The sequence below is a fragment of the Anolis carolinensis genome, chromosome 1, assembly GCF_035594765.1.
Source record: "Anolis carolinensis isolate JA03-04 chromosome 1, rAnoCar3.1.pri, whole genome shotgun sequence".
In the NCBI taxonomy this organism is placed as follows: Eukaryota; Metazoa; Chordata; class Lepidosauria; order Squamata; family Dactyloidae; genus Anolis; species Anolis carolinensis.
The window spans coordinates 115,919,681-115,939,730 of NC_085841.1; the positions used below are offsets into that span (position 1 = coordinate 115,919,681).

Consider the following 20,050-nt stretch of genomic DNA (forward strand, 5'->3'; position numbering starts at 1 on the left):
GAATTCCCAGGGGGCGCCTACACTGTAGAATTAAAGCAGTTTGACACTGCTTTAACTGCCATGGCTCAATGCTATGGAATCAAGCAATTGCAATTTAGTGAGGCACCACCACTCTTTGGCAGAAAAGGCTAAAGACCTTGTAATAAAACTACATACTAGCATTGAACCATGGCTGTTGAAGTGGTGTCAAACTGCATTAATTCTACAGTGTAGATGCATCCCAAGGCACTTCTGGGTATCAACTTTACTGGAATGGTTACTGAAGATGACTTTAGCCACCTGCAGGATTTGTTTGTATGCATTTTTAAATACTTAGTACCTAAGAGTGAGGCTCCACTCATAAATTCAGTCAGAGTTGAGTAAACTCAGTTGGACAAAGTGAGACACACATCTGAGTAAGGAAGGTTAGGACTGTAAGGGTAAAGATCAAAGTTTCCCCCTGACATTAAATCTAGTTGTATCCAACTCTGGGGGTTGGTGCTCATCTCCATTTCTAAGCCGAATTGCTGGCGTTGTCCATAGACACCTCCAAGGTTGTGTGGCTAGCATGACTGCATGGAGTGCCATTACCTTCCTGCTGGAGCGGGACCTATTGATCTACTCACATTTGCATGTTTTCAAACTGCTAGGTTGGCAGAAGATGTGGCTAACAGCAGGAGCTCACCCCGCTCTGTGGATTCAAACCACTGACCTTTCAGTCATCAAGTTCAGCAGCTCTGTGGTTTAACCCATGGCACCACCAGGGTTAGGACTGTAACATATCAAATTTTGGAGAACAATTTGGGAGGTTACAACTTGCATGGGAACTTATGCCCCTCTCCACATGTTTTTGGGAAGCAACTTCTTTCAGTCCTCACTTGCATAGGCCATGATTTAGGGAGTTGCAGTCCAACAACCTCTGGTGGGCCATGGGATTAACACTCCAGGTGGTTGTATTGCTGTTATATTAATTCATCTTCTTCCAGTTAGGACTTGAGGTGGCTTACATCAATTAAAACAAACAGGTAGCAATTCACCATGACAAAAACAAAAAGTGTAATTAAACTATCAAAATAATACTGTACCTGTTAAAAACATGTACTATTAAAAGGAAAACAGCAAAAAACCTCTGAGGATGCCTGCCATAGATGTGGGCGAAACGTCAGAAGATAATACTTCTGGAACATGGCCATACAGCCCGGAAAACATACAACAACCCAGAAAAAAAAAGAGATTTCAGGATATCATGCAAGGATCTTTCCCCTTGACCATTCAGCCTTCCAAGGCCTGCTGAAGCAGAACAAAAGGTTTTATCTGCTGATCTCGGCTTTCTGGGATGGGAATTCCAAAGGTTGCTAAGAGGAATTGTCTTTCTGTATTTTTGGGCAGAAAAGGTTGGCTAGTTAGTCTCTTTTTATCATTCACAGATGACTTCTCCTTCTAACACATTGGGCAGGCAGGCAGGTTGACTCTGGGGTGTATCTACACTGTAGAATTAATGCAGTTTGACACCACTTTAACTGTCATGGCTCATTGCCATGGAAGCTCTAATTTTACAAGGTCTTTAGCTTTCTCTGCTGAAGCAAAATGGTGCCTTCTCACACTATTAACTCCCATGATTCCTTATGCTGAGCCATGCCCACCACTAAAGTGGTGTGAGACTGCCTTAATTCTACAGTGTAGATAATTACTGTTTCATTAGAGTTTCCATCAATTTCCCCTCTCACCTAGTACAAGAGAAAATGAAGCCACTAGACCGGACAAGAATGCTATTGACTTTATGTCATTACAGTTTGTGGATGAAAGAATAAGGTAACTACCAGTAGCAAAGTGATTATCCTTATACAGGACAAATAAAAGAAGAAGTAGTGATTTGGAACCATTAAAACATTGCCCTCTCCTGCACTGGAGATGTTATTTGAGATCATTTGTTTTGCCATTTTCATGTGAGCTTTCAAAATATTAACCTCTGTGTCTCTAATTGCCATTTATTTTATGCAGTACCTCTGCTTGAAAAAGGGAGCATTAAAATAATGTTTAAATGCACACGCAAATACTGTAGCATACTGAGAATAAGAAAATGTGTTGTGGCACAAAATTTCATTGACCGGTCTATTTTATTTCATATGGATTTGGGAGGTCCTCGGTTGGTAGGTGCATATATTGTGTCTCCTTGCCAGATCTTGGTGGATCTCTGACTGCTCCACTAGCCATGATCTAGGGCAGTGGTTCGCAACCTGTGGGTCCCCAGGTGTTTTGGCCTACAACTCCCATAAATCCCAGCCAGTTTACCAGCTGTTAGGAGTTCTTGGAGTTGAAGGCCAAAACATCTGGGGACCCATAGGTTGAGAACCACTGATCTAGGGGAATCAAGGGAGATTTGAGATTCTTGGAATGGAAAAGGAAAACTACATTATCTACAGAGCTGGCAGAGCTAGTTCCCTTCTCACTGGGACTATTAAGGTTAAAAGGAGAAAGGAAAAGGTGAAAAGCCTTGCTGCCCTCCTCTTACCATGGATCTGGCTAGTACAAGTGAGTAACTTTGGTGGGCTCACAGACCTCCATGGGACTGTAGCCTGTCCATATTGGCATCAAAATCTGAACTCAGAAGTGATCAACTGTGGCTTCCTTTTATATATCTCTGTGTATGATCTTCTCAAGCCAAAACATGACATAGACTTGTGCAAATCTCTTCTTTCCATTTCAAAAATGCATTTTATTATATCTTTTCCTGGCACCGAGCCCTCCAGACGCCACAAAAATAGGTTTCCTATGACCCAAAGATTGTATATATAGTATTTCCATCTCCCCCTGGGCACACAGAAGACAGGGCAACTTGAATGGCACCGAGCTCACTGTGCTTTGGCACCACGAGATGCAGAGTCAATCTTAGGAAATGGGGCTACAAAGTGAAGTCCACAACATGTGAGTGTGGAGAAGAGCAAACCACACATTATTTACAATGCAGCCTGAGCCCTGCCACATGCACAATGGAGGACCTTCTCACAGCGACACCAGAGGCACCCCAAGTCGCCAGTTTCTGGTCAAAGGAACTCTACGCATGATGACAAGTTTAAAACTTTTTTTGAGTTTTTAAACACATTATAACTGTATCTTCAATTCGCTTATAACTCAATAAATAAATAAATAAATAAATATTCCCATGTGTTGTCGAAGGCTTTCATGGCCGGGATTGGATCACAGGGTTTTTGTATGTTTTCTGGGCTGTATGGCCTTGTTCCAGAAGTATTATCTCCTGACGTTTTGCCCACATCCATGGCAGGCATCCTCAGAGGTTGTGAGGCATGGAGAAACTAAGCAAGGAAGATGTGTTGTCGAAGGCTTTCATGGCCAGAATCACAGGGTTGTTGTATGTCTTTCGGGCTGTGTGGCCATGTTCCAGAAGCATTCTCTCCTGACGTTTCGCCCACATCTATGGCAGGCATCCTCAGAGGTTGTGAGGTATGGATAAACTAAGTCAGGAAAGGAAAGAATAAATATCTGTGTAGAGTCCAAGGTGTGGCAAGAGTTCTTTGTCACTGGGAGCCAGCATTAATGTTTCAGTTAATCACCCTAATTGGCACTGGAAATGTTTTGTCCCTTGCCTGGGGGCATCCTTTGTTCAGTCAAGTCCTCATTGTGTTGGTTCCCATCTACTGTTTTGATTTTGGAGAACAAGCCATGAGAGTCAAGACAAAGATCCACCCAGAGGAAAGGTGTTCTTACCATACATCAAGGGAACTACTGACCGCATAGGGAAGCTGATGAAGAAGCACAACCTACAAACTATCTACAGACCCACGAAGAAAATCCAACAAATGCTACGGTCAGCGAAGGACAAGAGGGATCCTCTCTCTTCTGCAGGAGTCTACCGGATACCATGCAGCTGTGGACAAGTCTACATAGGGACCACCAAACGCAGCGCCCAAACAAGAGTCAAAGAACATGAAAGGCACTGCAGACTAATTCAACCAGAGAAATCAGCCATAGCAGAGCATTTGATGAACCAGCCTGGACACAGAATACTATTTGAGAACACAAAAATGCTGGACCATTCTAACAACTATCATGTCAGACTACACAGAGAAGCCATTGAAATCCACAAGCATGTGGACAACTTCAACAGAAAGGAAGAAACCATGAAAATGAACAAAATCTGGCTACCAGTATTACAAAACTCCAAAATCAAAACAGTAGATGGGAACCAACACAATGAGGACTTGACTGAACAAAGGATGCCCCCAGGCAAGGGACAAAACATTTCCAGTGCCAATTAGGGTGATTAACTGAAACATTAATGCTGGCTCCCAGTGACAAAGAACTCTTGCCACACCTTGGACTCTACACAGATATTTATTCTTTCCTTTCCTGACTTAGTTTATCCATACCTCACAACCTCTGAGGATGCCTGCCATAGATGTGGGCGAAACGTCAGGAGAGAATGCTTCTGGAACATGGCCACACAGCCCGAAAGACATACAACAACCCTAAGCAAGGAAGGTTTATATATCTGTGGAAAGTCCAGGGTGAGAGAAGAACTCTTGTCAGTTGGAGGCCAGTGTGAATGTTGTAATTAATCACTTAAATTAGCATTGAATAGCTTCATCTCCTGGCTTCTTCCTGCCTGGGGGAATCCTCTGTTCAGAGTTGTTAGCTGCCCCTGATTGATTCATGTCTGGAACTCCTCTGTTTTCAGAGTGTTGCTTCTTATTTACTGTTCTGATTTTCGAACTTTTTAATACTGGTAGCCAGATTTTGTTTCTCTTCATGGTTTCCTCCTTTCTCTTGAAGTTGTCCACATGCTTGTGGATTTCAATGGCTTCTCTGTGTAGTTTGACATGATAGTTGTTCGAGTGGTTGACCATTTCTGTGTTTCAAATAATATACTGTGTCCAGGTTGCTTTATCAACTGCTCTGCTATGGCTGAGTTCTCTGGTTGAGTTAGTCTGCAGTGCCTTTCATGTTCTTTGACTCGTGTTTGGGCGCTGCGTTTGATGTTCCCTATGTAGACTTGTTCACAGCTTCATGGTATACGGTAGACTCCTGCAGAGGTGAGAGGATCCCTCTTGTCCTTCGCTGAACGTAGCATTTGTTGGATTTTCTTCAGGGGTGTGTAGATAGTTTGTAGGTTGTGTTTCTTCATAGTTTGCCTATGCGGTCATTGGTTCCCTTGATGTAGGGTAAGAACACCTTTCCTCTGGGTGGATCTTTGTCTTTACTCTCATGGCTTGTAATTGGCCTTGCAGCTCATCTGATGTCCATGGTGGAGTATCCATTGGCCTGTAGAGCCCAGTTTACAGACCCCCTGCAGTATCATAAATGGAATAAGGATCTCTAAAACATGTTACTACAGGGTTGCTGTGAGTTTTCAGGGCTGTATGGCCATGTTCCAGAAGCATTCTGGAACACGCTTCTGGAACATGGTCATACAGCCTGGAAAACACACAGCCACCCAGTGATTCCAGCCATGAAAGCCTTCAACCACACATTTCACTACATCTCAAGCTATAATTCTGCACATCTGCTGCACCATTTTAATCAATATGAACCCCTAATACAGAAAGATTCCAGAATTCTTTGAGAAGCTGAACAACATCTGAATGCTATTGATGCTTAATGAGAGTTCAACATTTACTTGTTCTTCACAAGAAACCAAGACTATTTCTTCCCTGATTGTCTCTCCCTTTCTCTTTCCCACCTCATTTAACGATGAGTTCTGGAGAAATCAGAATCATGGGAACTTGAGGTAATGGTATTGCCCAGCTGTAAAGAACCCCTGCAAGTTCTAATCATCTCCTGGATAGAAATTGTAAGTTAGAATGCCACTTATGCAAGCAACATTTATGCAAGGAAGGTTGCTTTCTAGACAGCGACTGTTATGGTCAAGTGAATATCTAGGCAGTGTTACTGGTATGATTTCAGCAACAGTTTTAGCGTCGTGCTTTGTGTTCACAAGGTGACAGGAACATCCTTTGTTTCTGAGGACTGGAAGATCCGAAATGCAATCATGTCAACAGGAGGGCCTTTCCTGGCCCTGATCCTGTTGCTGTCATTTGCAGCAGCTCATCACTTTGCTGGAGCAGAAGAGGGAGTGTATTTTAATCTTCAGCAAATGCTACATCTGCTCAGATGTACATCACAATCTGGGTGAGGATCTACATCAGGGACAGAGAACAGGTGGCCTCTTGAAAGTTGCTAAAATGCAAATCCCATCAGCATAGGTGTGGAAAGATGGCATATGTAGTCCAGAGCTGCACATTCCCCATTCTCAATTTCAAACAAATTCATACCTGCAGCAACTGTATTAGCAGACTGATCAATGTGTCCTACTGTGCAAATACTGTATTTAATCTATTCTAAGACATCATTGATGGTAACACACACACAAATTTCAGTACCAATAATATATACACACACACACACTGTTCCCTCACTACTTCACGGCTCACTTTTTGCGGATTTGCTGTTTCGCGGTTTTTCAATAAACTAAAAAACTCATAAATCGTAAAAAATTACAATTTACAGCCTAAGGAAGAGAGGAAGGAGAAGCCAAAGAGAGAGAAAAGGAGCCCAAGCAGCAACGGGAGAAAAAGGAGGCGATTTATCAACACACAATTGGTTGATAAAGACTTAAAATAGTGTATAACTACTAAAATAATGTATAAATATTAAAATACATATCGCATCCCTACTTCATGGATTTTCACTTATTGAGAGTGGTCCTGGAACCTAATCCCAGCAATAAGTGAGGGAACACTGTGTGTGTGTGTGTGTGTGTGTGTGTGTATGTATGTGTATGTATATATATATATATATATATATATATATATATATATATACCCATGATTCTAAGACGCACCCTGTTTTAGAGATATTTATATGAGGAAATTGTGTCTTAGAATCAAGGCAATACAGTAGTTTTCTGGTTTTGTTGTTAGATGAGGACTTGGGAGTTCAGGCACCCATCAGTTATGAATTGCAGTGAATGAACTCAAGCCTCCAACGTTTAAATGATTCACTTTTCTAAACCTGACCCACTTCATGAGCTTGTACACTTTGGTGGAAAAATAGGATACATCATAAAACTTGGCTGAAAACTTGGCTCTTCCAACAGGCTTTTGGCGACTGATTTCCTTAGTTTGAGATTGCCCTGTTTGTCCATTCTATTTTTATAGCATTTTTACTCCTTGCCGTATATAATCTTTAGGTGTATGCCTCCTCCAGCACCTTAATGGGATAATAGTCCCTGGTACCTACCTCTTTCCTAATCTGTACTGTATAAAACTATTTGCACTTTTCTGGCCCACTACCCTTTTTAGGAGCCAACTCAGGTTTTTATCAAAGTGTGCTTATTGTTTATTGGTATATGTGATTTTATTTGTTTATGATTTGTTTTTATTGCTGAGTTTTATATTGCTTATTGTCTGGGCTCGACCCCATGTAAGCCACCCTGAGTCCCCTCGGGGAGATGGGGCGGGGTATAAAAATAAAATTATTATTATTATTATTATTATTATTATTATTATTATTGACACAATGACATTGTATGACACAGCAAACAAGATAGATATGCTGGATTTCATTTCACAAAATCACAAGTCGAACACTTCCCAAGTGTCTAGGACTGTCTGATGTATTTTTGGATGATGCACGCAGATCCCAGTCGGGTGGCCACCTTGACGTGGTGGGGGATTATTATTATTATTATTATTATTATTATTATTATTATTATTATTATTAAATATATATATAAAAAATAAACACATCTCTACGGATTTACCAAAGGAATAGTGTAAACATTATAGAATTGACACACTTTCACCACATATGCATTGACTTTGTGCAACTCCTGATGCATGCTAACTTCAGAGATCAGAAAAAAAATACATAAGGTTTTCAGCATCATATAAATGAACAAGATTACAACCCCTATAATTCTTTCTTTTAATCCTTTTGATTTTTTCTGGTTTTGTTCTTGAAAGAGATGTCTGACCAGAGAATGGTTCCTTAATGCCCATACACCGGAGGGAATTTCCTGAAGAACTATCCATCTCCCCTTAGGTGAGAAGGGCAGGATATAAATGTTGGAAATAAATAAATAAATAAATCTCTATTCTGAAGAAAGAGCACTTAGAAGTCCAGATGTAAGAATGCATTCCGGTCATCTTTTAATCTGTCCAAAACTCCTTGTTATCATACAGTCCTTAGTCTGACACCATTTAACTGTCATGGCTCAATGCACTTGAATCTTGGGAGTTATAGCTTTACAAGGTCTTTAGCCTTCTCTGCCAAAGAGTGCTGGTGCCTCTGTAAACTGCAACTCTTATGATTCCATAGCATTCAGCCATGGCAGTTAAAGTGGTGTCAAACTACATTGATTCTACAGTGGAGATGCGCCCACTGATACTGGGGCTGAAACCAGTCTGTCCTTCTGGATGCTTTGGATGTCAGCTCTCAGGGAACTCAGCATGGCCAACAGTAAAGGATTATGGGTGTTATAGTCCAAAACACAGTGCTGCAGTGGCTTCGGAATTGAACTATGACTCTGGTTACCAGGGTTCAATCCTCCATTTAAACTCATTGAGTAACTTTGGGTGAATCACACAATCTCAGCCCTGTGATAGGCTTACTTTAGGGTTGCTGTAAATCAGAAATGACTTGAAGGCACACAACAACAAAGTCCAAAACACTTGGATTTCTAAAGGTTTCTCATTCCACTGTGCTTAAATCTACCTGACTCATTGGCAACGCCTGAAACAGGTACATCTGTAACTCGGAATGTAAGTCACCACACCTTATAAGTAGCTGCCACCTGAGTGCTTTGTGCAGGCCTTACAAACTCACAATTCATCTCAGCACCCCAAAGGGTGCATCTACATTGTGACATCCACCCAGTTTGACACCACTTTAGCTGCTATGGCTCAATGCTATGCAACCATATGTGTCAACAACTGGGCCACACAGTTTACAGAAAACCTACACACAAGGATAGATATCTACATAAAAACTCCAAACATCACCCAGGTTGAAAAAGAAGCACAACCAAAGTCCTGGCAGACCGTGTACAAAGAATCTGCAAAGCCCACTTCCTCCAAGGGGAACTAAACCATCTAAACTGGGTTCTACAGGCCAATGGAGACTCCACCACAGACATCAGAAGAGCTGGAAGGCCAAGAACAAGCCACAAGAGGAAAGGCAAAGACCCACCCAGCGGAAAAGTGTTCTTAGGGAATTATTGACCGCGTGGGGAAGCTAATGAAGAAACACAACCTACAAACTATCTACAGACCCACTAAGAAAATTCAACAAATGCTACATTCAGCAAAGGACAAGAGGGATCCTCTCACTTCTGCAGGAGTCTACTGTATACCATGCAGCTGTGGAGAAGTCTATATAGGGACCACCAAGCACAGCATTGCCCAAAAACGAATCAAGGAATATAAAAGGCACTGCTGACTGATTCAACCAGAGAAGTCAGCAATTGCAGAGCACTTGATGAATCAACCTGGACACAACAGATTATTTGAGAACACAGAAATGCTGGACCACTCTAGCAGCCACCATGTCAGACTACACAGAGAAGCCACTGAAATCCACAAGTATGTGGACAATTTCAACAGAAAGGAGGAAACCATGAAAATGAACAAAATCTGGCTACCAGTATTAAAAAATCGTCTAAATTCAGGACAGAAAATAAAGAACAACACTCTGAAAACAGAGGAATTCCAGACATGAATCAATCAGGGCCAGCTAACACCTCCCAACAAAGGATTAAACTAGTCAGGAAGAAGCCAGATCTTGAAGCTGAAAGGCTATTCAATGCTAATCAAGGTGGCCAATTGCAACATTCACACCTGCCCCAGACAGACAAGAGTTTTTTCTCCCACCCTGGACCTTCCACAAATCTATAAACCCCACTTGCCTAGTTTCCAACAGACCTCACAATCTCTGACAGGCATGTAGCGGTGGGGGGGGAGGGGGGGGCTTGAGGGGCTTCAGCCCCCCCCCCCGAAATTCTCAGGGTGGTCCGCAAGAAGACCTTATATTTATTATTTAAACTGTTATGTTTATTGATATCATTATGTTTATTGATATCGTTATGTTTATTGATCACCATGCTCAATATATCCCATATGCATGGGGGTATTGGGATAATGATACAAAAGGTTTGCTAGGGTAGATCCTCTCTCACCCAGACTCAGCTCCCCCCCCCCCCCCCCCCAATCAAAATCCTGGCTACGGGCCTGGATGCAGGCGAAACATCAGGAAAGAATGCTTCTGGAACATGGCCATACAGCCTGGAAAACTCACAGCAACCCATGTGTGTTATAATTTGCAGAGGCATTGTCTCTTCCCTTTGGCAGAGATGGCTAAAGACTTTGTAAAACTCCATTGCCCAGGATCCCAGCACACTGAGCCATGGCAGTTGAAATGGTGGCAAACCATCTGCAGTCTTAATGTACCCAAAGGTATCATTTCTGCTTCAAGGACCTCATATTCACTGTGTTTTGTTGCTTCCCAGTATGGGGACCTAGTGTGATGAGATCCACAAAAACTCAGCGGATGAAACAGCAATGAGAAGCAACACTACTTTTCTGCTGCTTAGAGATGGAAACCCTGCAGATTGCCTCCCTCCTTCTTACTGTCACTGAAGAGTTCTGGGAGAACTCTGTATATGTATCTGTGCACGACTTATGGCAACCTCACGAATTCCCCAAGGTTTCCTGAGGCAAGGAAAACTCTCCAGAGGTGTGGTGCTACCAGTTCCTTCTTCTGAAATATAGCCTGCAGCGCCCAAGAGTCACTGGCGGTCTCCCATCCAAATCCTACCAGGGACTGACCTTGCATTGCTTCCAAGAGTCCTCCTTTTGCCAAACCCACCCGACTCCCCTGCTCTGGGAAGACATGACTTTCCAAAGTACATCAATCAATACAAAAGATAATGGTATCCATACCTGCTTGTATATACAATAGTAAGTAACCTGGGCGATTCATGAATGAGAATCCCCGGGATCTCGCAGTTGTTGCTGTGCGCCTTCAAGCCAAGAGTTTTCCTGCCAAGAGGAGGTTTGCCAGAGGAAGCCGAGCGGGTGTGACTCTCCCAGGGGCTCTCCGTGGCTGAGCAGGGCTTGAAACCCTTCCTAACCCGAAGCTCAGACCCTTTGGTCCCTCTAGCACAGGACAGGAACGCCTTACCTTCCAGCGAGAGAGAGGTCCGCCTCCTGCCTTTGGTCCATGTCCCAATCCAGGCTCAGAAGTTACATCCTCCCCGTCGCGTTTGCCTTCTCCACTTCCAACTTCCCAGCCAAAGAGAAGGAAGAGAAGGAGGGGGAAAGGGAGAGGAGGAGGAGGAGGCAGCCTGCTTCCCTCCGTGTCTCTCCGCTTTGGAGCGGGAAGAAAGAGAAAGACAGAAAGAGATGGAGAGAGAGAAAGAGAGACCCTTCCCGCCGTCGGAGGCAAAACCTACTGGAGATGCCCAAGCGCCAACCCCGAGCCTTGTGTGCCGAGGAAGACACTGAGGTCCATCAGTTCACTCCTTGATCGCGTGTAGACAGACCAGAGGCGAGGAAAGAGTCTCGGAGTGTTTTTATATAATGAGCAGGGTCTTGAGATGCGGCGTCGGGTGTGGAAAGGAGACGCCAGGGGGCAGCACTTGCCAAGGGATGCCCCGGCAGCACAACCCTGGACAGCCCGTCGCCGTGCTCTGTTCAGCCTTGGGTGGGAAATTGATGCCAATAGTGTTGATGCTGCGGAGACATGGAGCAACCTAGGGATGTGCTCAGGTGCAAGTCCAATAGACAGTTGCTGTAGGTGAGGGATCAGGACAGTAAATAAAGAACAGCACTCAGAAAACAGGGGAATTCCAGACAAGACACAATCAGGGCCAGCTAACACCTCCCAACAAAGGATAATAATAATAATAATAATAATAATAATAATAATAATAATAATAATAATAATAATAATAATAATAATAAACTCAGCCGCTATCAGGACCTCAAGATCGAACTTCAAAGACTCTGGCAGAAACCAGTACAGGTGGTACCGGTGGTGATCGGCACATTGGGTGCCGTGCCAAAAGATCTCAGCCGGCATTTGGAAACAATAGACATTGACAAAATTACGATCTGCCAACTGCAAAAAGCCACTCTACTGGGATCTGTGTGCATCATCCAAAAATACACCACACAGTCCTAAATGCTTGGCAAGTGTTCAACTTGTGATTTTGTGATACGAAATCCAGCATATCTATCTTGTTTGCTGTGTCATACAATGTCGTTGTGTCAATAATAATAATAATAATAATAATCACACAGGCGGACTACAAACAGAGGCACAACTATGTGGCCCAAATGATTCATTGGAATTTATGTCACAAGTACCACCTCCCAGCAGTAAAGAACTGGTGGGATCACAAACCTTCAAAGGTAGTGGAAAATGAACACACAAAAATACTGTGGGACTTTTGAATCCAGACTGACAAAGTTTTGGAACACAACAAACCAGACCTCACGGTTGTGGAGAAGAAATTTTTTTGGATTATTAATGTTGCCATATCAGATGACAGTCGGATTGACGAAAAACAACAGGAAAAACTCAGGGCCGTTATCAGGGCCTCAAGATTGAACTGCAAAGGCTCTGACATAAACCAGTACAGAACAGCCAACTAATCTTGCTCAAAGACCTCCTGGAACCACCATGTTTTCAGTTCCTTGCAGAAAGAGGGCAATGTAGGGGCTTGCCTAATCTCTTTGGGGAGGGCATTCCAGAGTCGGGGGGCCAACCTCGAGAAGACCCGCTCTCTCGTCCCCACTAGCCATGCTAGGGACGGTGGTGGGAGCGAGAGAAGGGCCTCCCCGGCAGATCTTAAAGCCTGCGCCAGTTCATAGCGGGAGATGCAATCACAGAGATAGGCAGGCCCGAGCCGTTTAGGGCTTTATAGGATACCCCCAGGCAGGAAGCAGCCAGTCTTTCAAGCTGCAAGGTTATTCAATTCTAATCAAGGTGGCCAATTGCAACATTCACACTTGCCTAAAACAGACAAGAGTTCTTTCTCTCACCATGGACTTTCCACAGATATATAAACCCCACTTGCCTAGTTTCCAAAGACCTCACAACCTCTGAGGATGCCTGCCATAGATGTGGGTGAAACGTTAGGAGAGAGTGTTTCTGGAACATGTCCATACAGTCCGGAAACTCACAGCAACACACACACACATACACACACTGCTTTTGCAGGCAGAAAGCCCCAGGTTCAGTATGGAGGCGATTTGAAGGAACAGATCCCTGCCTGAACTGCTGTACAGCTGTTGTCAGACAGTGTAGTCAAAACAGATCTATCCCATCGGGAGGGGATTCCTGTTTCTTTTCTCTCCCCTACACAGTAAACACACCAAGTACTAAGGTGACAGAAACAAGCTCCATGAAAATCCATTTATCATGTGATGCTAAGATAGCAGAAAGTGTAGAATGAGAAAAATATTTGACTTCCTTTTTTCTTTTTTTTTTGGGGGGGGGATAGTATGTATGCATCTTGATATGTTAGAGAGAGAAACAAAACATACACACACACACATAGAGATAGAATATATCCTTATATGGTAGAGAGAGAAACTAAGCAAGTGTGTGTGTGTGTGTGTGTGTGTATGTATGTAGAGAGAGAGAGAGATTTTAGAGAAGATATCCTGATATGTTAAAGAGAGAAACAAAACAAGTGTGTGTGTGTGTAGAGAGAGAGATTAGAGAAGATATCCTGATATGTTAGAGAGAGAAACACAACATATAAATGTGTGTGCATTTTTATTTCTTTCTCTTACATATCAGGACATATATAACATATCTATATATATAGAGAGAGAAGATACCTGATATTATATATATAGAGAGAGCTTAGAGATTAGAGAAAATATCCTGATATGAGAAACAAAACATGTGTCTGAGTCCCTTCGTGGAGAGAGGGTGTATTATAAATAAAGTGTTATTATTATTATATGTGTGCTTAATTTCTCTCTCTAACATATCAGGACATGTATAACATATCTATATACTGTGCATGTGTGTGTGTGTGTGAGAGAGAGAGAGAGAGAGGGAGAGAGAGAGAGAGAAGATATCTTGATATGGTAGCGAGAGAAACAAAACACATATGCACACAAATATATATAAATTTATCAGGACTGCAGAAGCAGCCAGAAAGTGCTGGAGGGCATGCATTACCAACTGGATTAATAACTTAGGTATCTAAAACCCCACAGAGGCACACATGCCCCCCTCCCCAAAGTAAGACAGTTGACTATAAAATAGTCTAGCTTCACCTTGTGGTGTATGATGACTTCCATGTCAGTGAGGTGGAGAATCTACACCAGGGGCGCATTGATAGCTTGGTGAGGCGTTAGCACTATTTGGAAAAGAAGGGTAAAACTACAACTCCTGGGATTCCATAATCCTGAGCCTCGGCAGTTGAAATCGTATCAACTTCATTAATTCCACAGCGTACTAACAATAATTTGAATAAGTCTTATCATTCCCTTCCACTCCCTAATATACATTGTGGAAAATATCAATATAAAAACAAAACAAAGCACAGCATAGATGCACTCCAGGTTTTAGCCCAAACTTTAACCAAATACATTCAGCACCTTGGATAGGGAGCCAGTGTGATGTAGTGGCTTAACTGCTGGGCTACAACTCTGGAAGCCAGGGTTCAAATCTCTACTCGGTCATGCCAACTCACTGAATGAGCTTGGGCAACTCACACTCTCTCAGTCTCAGAGGAAGGCAAAAGCAAACACACTTTGAACAAATCTTGCCTAGGTTTGTCTTAGGGTCTCTATAAGTAGAAAGAACGTGAAGGTACACAACAACCTTGGGTCTTTTTACTTTCATGCCAAGCTCTGGAGTAAATTATTCATCCTACAGACAAGGAAGCTACTTGAAGGCACTGTCTTCAACATCGTTTCCTAATGCTGATGGCAATGGGCTGCCTTAGTCTGAGGAAAGCAAAGAAAGAAATCTTTCTACGCCACATCTTACTCAGTTGGTCCTCCACACACCACCCAACTAGAGAACACATCTAAATGTCTCAGTTGCATAAAATTTCTGTTGAAGGGAAAAATAATCTACTGGCACCATTATCATTTAAAGTATTGTTCCTTCTTTTTCCCCCAGGAAAATATGTAAAAATATAGTGTAATTTTTGGGCAATTTTCATTTAATTGCTCACCATTTTGGAAGCCAGCCTATAAACATTTTAAATAATTGAATACATAACTCTATTTGTCTATAAAATACGCTGTTCTTAATGTGACACTCCCCATTTCTCTGGATCTCATTAAATCCACATCTGAAAATACATAGTGGGTGCTACATCTTTTCTTTCTAAGGATTTCCATTTGTTTCTGACTCTGTCTCCTTGCATTCCCTCTTCTGGTGTACTGCTGGGGAAAATAATATACATTGACTATAATTTATGCTTGACTTTTAAAAAAGCTCTCTTTCGTTTTCTGTCTTGCTTTATAGCACTGTTAAAAAACCATGAATTCTAGTTGTGACAGTATTTACAACAGCAGGTATAGAAGTTGCATTTTGAATGCAAGATAGCCAAGCCGAGCTTTTGGATCAGTATAGTTTTAATATTGGCTCAAACTAATGCCAAATCCTAATTTCTAATTTCAAAATATGTGGGACCACACTTTCCATACTCTGATTACCCTCTGTGAAAGAATGCTAACAAAAGATGAGAAAAACTTGAAGTTTACTCAACAACCCCATTCCCAAAAGAGTTCATGCAATTTCTACTTTGTCATAAAAATCTGTCTTCACCAGCTATTGGGAAAGCAGTGGGCACCTTCGCAATTGTGTCATTTCTGTTCATACACTTGAGTTAAACTGTTTGATTCCCTTGTCCTTAAAGGTTGGTAAAAGGTTTTCACCTGACATTAAGTCTAGTTGTGTCTGACTCTGTGGGTTGGTGCTCATCTCCATTTTTAAGCCAAAGAGCCAGCATTGTCCGTAGACACCTCCAAGGTCATGTGGGCAGCACATGACCTTGGAGGTAATGGAGTGCCATTATCTTCCTGCTGGAGCAGTACCTATTGATCTACTCACATTTGCATGTTTTGAACTGCTAGGTTGGCAGAACCTGGGGCTCACCCCGCTCCCAGGATTCGAACCGCCAACCTTTCGGTCAGCAAGTTCAGCAGCTCAGTGGTTTATAAAACTCCTGCTTCTTTTTGGATTATTATTCCTTTAGATGTTCCTTCTCTATATATTGTATGCATATTATTTTAATATGTTTCTCTTTTTCTAAATAAAACATTAGTATCTAACTTGCACTCTCCCTGTGTGCATGCTTGTGGGTGGATGTCATGCATCTCTGCAGGTACCCACATAGACAGAGGATAGAAAAAAGGGATGACAGAAGAGACCACCCCTTTCTCCATTTATTTGCAAGACTGTATGGGAGAAGGGAGGAGCGAGAAAGTGGGGAAAGGGAAATGGGGCAGGGCAAGAGATTATCTGTAGCATTCCCCAGTGATGCAGTGGGTTAAACCCTTGTGCTGGCAGGACTGCTGACTTGAAGGCTGGGTTGCTGACCTGAAGGTTGATTGGTTTGAATCCAACCTGGAGAGAACGCAGATGAGCTCCCTCTATCAGCTCCAGCTCCCTACGCAGGGGCATGAAAGAAGCCTCCCACAAGGACGGTAAAAACATCAAAACATCTGGGCGTCCCCTTGGCAACATCCTTGCAGATGGCCAATTCTCTCACACCAGAAGCGACGTACAGTTTCTCAAGTCACTCCTGACATGAAAAAAAGTCCCTGTTCAGTTTAAGGTACCATGAGACTCTTGCTGTGGGGGAAGTGTTGATATTGTACAGAATAATAATAATAATAATAATAATAATAATAATAATAATGCTCTCCAATAATAATAATAATAATAATAATAATAATAATAATAATAATAATAATAATAATAATAATAGGAGAGCATGCATTTAAATGTTGTTTTGAGGGGAAAAAAGTGTGGATGTGGAATTGGGAAAAGGCAGCCCACAAAAACGCATAGTAACATTAAATGGTGCAGACTGAATCAACACTAAAAGTGTGCATGTTCACAAGAACAACAGAATCAGATGCCATGAAGGAGGTCTTATTAACTTGCCACGGGAAGCCTTATTTTAGCCTCAGCAAGGGATTTGATGCCATTCCTTTTGTGTACTCAGGGTGAAAGCAAACATTATCACCAACAACAAAGTCACATAATTCAAGAGCATTTGTTCCCACTGTTCTTTTGTATTGTGTATAGCTGGGTTTGATTATGCTATCAACACAGGCCAAATGGTCACCCTAAAAAGAAAGGGAAACGAGAGAAAGAGAGAAAGAGAGAGAGAGAGAGAGAGAGAGAGAGAGAGAGAGGCAGGAGAGAGAGGCAGAGATGGGATTTGGGTCTTTAGTTTTCATATTTCACAAACATATAGTTTCACTATTCAGTATAAAAGCAAGATTGCTGTGAAATTCCAAGGGTCTTCCAATCAGAAGGTTCCTAATAATAGTGGTTAGAGGCACTGTTCTTCAGTCCGTCTTTTAATCTTCAGTCAGTTTTCTGTTTTCTTTAGTGGCTGCTGATGCTGACATTATTATCTTAAATCTGCATTCAGTTTTAGACCTAGCTAGAGCAGACCTATTGAATTAATGGGAACTTGCCCAATCAACACTCATCTAAGGGTGCATCTTCACTGGAAAATTAATGCAGTTTGACATCATGTAACTGTCATTGCTCAATGCTACAAAATTCTGGAATTTGCAGTTTGGTACAGCACCAGCATCATTTGACAGAGAATGCTAAAGACATTGTAAGACTACAACTCCCATGGTTCCATAGCATTTCAAAGCCTTGTACCACCATGATGAAACATACAATATAAATGTGTACGGGAATTTTGCAAACAGGACACTTATCAGCCAGTCATTTCTTTCTATACAGCTGTTATTCCAAAGATCTTGATAGAATTATCAAAAGGCATCACTGTTTTTTTACACAACAAAATAATTTAATTTTTTTTTCAGATGATGGGCAAGTCTGGCATACAATATATAGAGAAGGGACATCTAATCAAGATAATGCTGATTGAATGAAGGGAGGAAATGGCACTTCAAGAGAGCTATTTGGCAAGAACATTTGGTTGCTGAGTTCACTCAAATTGCCAAATTAACATGGGTTCTCAAGGATGAAACAACAGCATATTTTCTGAATGAGAAACTGCATAAAAAGACTTCTACTATCATCCCATATGGTTTTTCTCAAAAGCAAGACACATTGAAAACAATGAGGCTTACTCCCAAGTCAGTAGGTTCAGGACTGACATCTGAAAGAATGCTCCCAATCTGGGAATGCTATTCACCCATTTGTAAAGCATATGAGTAACTTTACTGACATTTTGCTAGTACATGTTAAGCATATGGTTTCATGGGGAGAAACCGAGGGTTAAAGTGATGTAGGAAGAGAGTGGATGTTGAAAAACAAACAAATGAGAAGTCTGAAAGCATGTAAACTATCAATTTGTGAGTATACACATGCAAAAGTTGCTAGCCTTAATGCTTATGAAACACAGATTAATTATTGACTTGATTACTATGAAATTCGGAAACTTCTATGTCAACATTTTACACATGCTATTTCAAGAAATCTTCTAAAATGTAATCTCAGTTTTTTTCTGGTAACGAAAGCATTTTGAACAGCTTTCAATATATCAAGCAAAGCATTTGGCTTGTAGTAACATTTTTCACAATATGTTCCATACATGTGATTGGCAATATGTGTTTTACATTTCCACAGGAACTCTGCCACACTTCCCCGTGTCTTTTAGAAATGCTGGAGTGAAAGTGTACTAGACAGACTTTGGAATAACTTTTGCTTTGAACAAACTTTTCCTGAGTTTATACAGTTGGTAAATAACACTAGTAGAGCTGAGGATTTAGCAAATTTCCCTAATGCACTCAGAATTTGCTAGTAACATATTACTTATAATTCATTACCTTTAAAAAATATGTAATCAAGTTGCATTTCAGAAGTAGCACAGTAAGATGTTGCTCTTCCAGTGGATGTGGCTCTTAATGAATCATGTCACATTATCACAGGATGTCTACGCCCCACACCACTGGAGAAACTATACTGTTTAGCCAGCATTGCACCACCTGACATCTTCCGGGAAGTAGCAGCAGCAATGAAAGGACCAAGACATTGACATCTCTAGCCCACCCCCTGTTCAGATGTCAGCCAGCATGCCAACACCTTAAATCAAGAAATAGTTTTCTAAGATCTACAGAGATACTCACAGGAACACCTCAGCAAGCAAGAGTCCAAAAGTGGCAGGCTAAAATCCAGCACCTCAACCCATGGCATATACCGAATGAGAGACTCCCTCCTGGGCACACTGGGCATCTTGGACTGTGCTCTGGCGCCACGAGAACCAACCTTAAGAAATGGGGCTACAAAAAGGCGAAAGATTTATGCGATCTGAAGAGAAACCAGAGTATGGAATTATAGATTAAAAATAACATACTCAACGGATATAAAGGAAAATTGGATAAAAATGTTCTATAGGTGGTATTTAACACCTCAAAAACTATCAAAATATTCTAAAAATACATCCAATAGATGTTGGAAATGTGGAACACATGAAGGAACTTTCTTCCATAGCTGGTGGACCTGCGGGAAAGCCAAAATATTTTGGAAAGGTATTCACTCTAGAATTCAAAAGATACTACAAATTAAAATTGACTTAAACCCTAAATATTTCCTCCTGGGCATGTTAAATATTGAAAAGGATAAGAATAAGGAGGTGCTGTTCAACTACTTAGTAACAGCAGCCAGAATGACCTATGCGAAGCAGTGGAGAGAAACAGGAATCCCAGAAATTAATACCTGGTTTAATAAGATTTTAGAGATTAGGAATATGGATACTCTCTCCTACTACCTTGCAAACAACACATATAAATTAAGGAAACAGACTAATTGGGAGCCAGTACTAAATTACTTTAAAAAAGAGAAAATTAAAATAATAACTTGA

General features: G+C 41.7%; 1 protein-coding gene across 4 annotated transcripts in view; it reads right to left on the minus strand.

The window, feature by feature from the left end:
* Positions 1-19,456, minus strand: part of htr1e (5-hydroxytryptamine receptor 1E) — a 62,153-nt gene extending 42,697 nt beyond the window's left edge. For 2 of the 4 annotated variants that reach the window (XM_008119645.3, XM_062980959.1), the window contains exon 1: positions 11,176-11,627. The gene's annotated coding sequence lies outside the window, so the exon portion shown is untranslated. Of the gene's footprint in view, positions 1-10,934; positions 11,152-11,175; positions 11,628-19,316 lie in introns of those variants that run through there. The other 2 variants (XM_008119658.3, XM_062980967.1) reach the window with 2 other exon arrangements.
* Between the last annotated feature and the right edge of the window lie 594 nt (positions 19,457-20,050).